At 32.7% G+C, this 2992-nt stretch overlaps 1 protein-coding gene across 2 annotated transcripts in view; it reads right to left on the bottom strand.

Annotated features, from left to right (window-relative positions):
• LOC107875238 overlaps positions 1-2630 on the bottom strand; it is a 53345-nt gene extending 50715 nt beyond the window's left edge. The window contains exon 1 of one of the 2 annotated variants that reach the window (XM_016721806.2): positions 2436-2630. The gene's annotated coding sequence lies outside the window, so the exon portion shown is untranslated. The remainder of the gene's footprint in view (positions 1-2435) is intronic. The other variant, XM_047414237.1, reaches the window with a different exon arrangement.
• Between the last annotated feature and the right edge of the window lie 362 nt (positions 2631-2992).

Raw genomic sequence — 2992 nt, 5'->3', positions numbered from 1 at the left:
GCTGGTAGTTTCAATCTTTCCCCCCTAACTACAGTATACAATACTTAGAGTTACGTTTATTTACTTTTGTTGAAAGGGTAAAAGAAAAATCATGCAAAAAGTTGAAAGAGAAGCACATTTGTACCTGTAACAGAGAGATATGAGTAGGTGATCAAATTTAAGAGCAATTCTGGCTGACAAGGGTGAAAAAAATAAAAAAGGGTCTTTTGTTTTGTATAAATAAAAGAAGTAACCTGGCAGATACAGTTTATTTACTCAAGGTTCAATACAGTTGTATTTACTCTCAAGGTTCATTTCACATAACACTTTCTTTGTGCTGCTCATCTTCCAATCGTTCACGTTTACGTTGCAAAGCAGATTCATGTCAATTGCCCAAAAAGCTTGGACGCATTCTATTTTTATGAACAGAGAGAACTTCAATCCCATGACAAAGGGAAACGGGAACCAACATTACCCTAGAACTAGAGAGAGTAAAGTGCAATAGAAGATTCAACCAAGTCTGAAAATTTGATCGTCTGCAAATTTACAAATTTATACAAATTGCAACACTGTGATTTAGAAAAGTGTATATGCAGGGCAATTGGAAACAAATGGTGGAAATTGAAAGCAGCACAAAGGTTAAACAAGCTCTTAGTTTCTTTCAAATTGGCAACAAAGATTAACAAAAGAAAGAGTGTATACTGGCTCGACAGTAGATGGCCTTATTTCACAGCAGTAATTACTAGAGTATTCCTCCAATTCAAAATATGCATCTCGAAACTAACTGCAGATTAAATAGACATAGGAAAACAATAACAGCAATGTAGGTATCTCTTGAAAATTTCTACTAATACTTTGAGGATCAATCTCAAAAGAGTGAAGAATTTGTCCACAATATAACAAGAGTGTTCATCTTCTTATCAACAGCAATGGAAAGGACTAACATGTGAGCTACATCTTAGAAGTGCTAATGTTAATATGCTATCCATTTTTTTGTTTTTTTTTACTTTTTTAACTATTCAAATTCAGAAACATCTTTCTCTTTATATGTTCTTAGAGTTCCCAAATCACTTAATTCAGATGGTCTATAATTGAAAAGCCATGTTAGGTATACACGTATTTTAACTGTTGAAGCTAAAAGTACTTCAAGTTTACTTGAAAATTCACTAGAGAGGTGGATGCATATGCATTATGTATCAGGTTTATCGGATCGACTAAATTTGGCTCCGACCTTGTATATATGTAAAAAAGAAGTTCTCCAAATAACCACAAAAAATAATAGATTGCAAACCCATTAAATCAGTTGGGATTAGGAAGAATATTGAAATCAGAAACCATAAAATTCAAATTTTGGTTACGTTCCTAAGTTGCTAGACAATAAAGGTTATTAAAAAAGATAATTATAGCCAAAATCCTCAAGTAAAAGTTTTGACTTTGAGCAAATGGGATGCCTAAAGAGACTACCATAAACTAGCATGGGCAGAAGCAACATATAAACCAAGTGAACGATCGTTTTTATATATGTGTGTGTGTGTGTATGTGTATACATGAACCCGCTGCCTCTAGATACTTGAGTGTTAAATGAGTAATTGAGAAAAGATCAGGTGTTACCTACAAGGCTTGGAAGGTTCTAGCCACTTAGGCATTGACTGAAACAAGATTACCATTTCAACATATGAGCTAAACTATACTTTCACTGAACATGGTTTAGGATAAAATAGGGACAGCAATGGGGCGGGGCGGATTAAAACGTGTGCGGGGCAGGACGAGTTCAAAACCAGCTTTTTTTAATAAAAACATGCGGGAGGAGGGCACAGGCGCAGCCAATTATAAAGTCAATCTCAGCATTCCCGCATTGCCAATTCTCTTTTCCATTGTTTCTCAGTTATCATTTTGATTCTTAGATGAGTACTGATGCATCTGTTTATATTGTATAGTTGAGACTCTTGAATGATGATATAATAGAAATCAATTATCACTTTCACCTGATTACCTCGTCTTCATTTTAGTTTCCTTTTAATTTTTTAAATTTATCCATACAATAGTACTTATTTGTTGATAAAAGAAAAGCCTCTGGAATTCTAACTTCCAAGCGTAACTATAATCGAATAATTGACTGATCTGACAAGTGAGGTCGGACACATTCATTCCCAACAGAGACAAACACTGGGTGATTCCTTATCATTTGTTTTAGCATTGGTGGACAGAGTTACGGCTTGGTGCCACAAGCTAGTCCGAACACCACGTCATTATCAAAAAAATCAATACTAGTCTTGTACCCGAATGATTTATAATTGTTGATTTTGAAAGTCACTTTTAAAAATAATCTAACACTGAAATCATTCAAGTAGGCAAAAAGACTAGACAATGGAAGCAGCAAAAATATTTCGAAAACAAACAGATTGGTATCCACAAACCCACCAGAAATCATAGACTATAATTAAAAAGAAACTTACCTGCCGGATTTGAAAAAGAGGGGGAGAGAGAGGCAGCGGCCGGCGGCTGTTAAATAAAAAATGGGAGTAGAGAAAACGTCATAAATAGTCCCTCCGTTTTAAATAGTCCTTTTTAGCACCGGAGAAAATTTGATTACTGCGCCTCTTCAACTTCTCTTATTGTTTCATTCAAAACAAAATAAAAAATGTAACTATAACCAAAAAAACGTATAGATATATCCTAAACTTTAATAAATAATCTAAATATATCCTCCATTATAATTTTAATATAAATATATTCTTAACGTTAATAAAAAGGTACGTACATATATATATATATATATATATATATATATATATATATATATATATATATATGAAATTTAATAAATAATATAAATATATCTTCCGTCATATTTTAGGCACAAATATATCTCAATACTTTAATAAGTAGTATATATATCCTCCGTCATATATTTGGATCGATTTGTGGGTTAATTTAGAGTTATTTTCAAATAGAATGGGTATATATTAAATTAAAAAAAATAAACAAAATTGTGACACGTGTTCTGTTCTTG

Source organism: Capsicum annuum, chromosome 6 (genome assembly GCF_002878395.1).
Source record: "Capsicum annuum cultivar UCD-10X-F1 chromosome 6, UCD10Xv1.1, whole genome shotgun sequence".
NCBI lineage: Eukaryota > Viridiplantae > Streptophyta > Magnoliopsida > Solanales > Solanaceae > Capsicum > Capsicum annuum.
The sequence above is the reverse complement of the archived record's forward strand: the minus strand, read 5'-3'. Positions and strand labels throughout refer to the sequence as shown.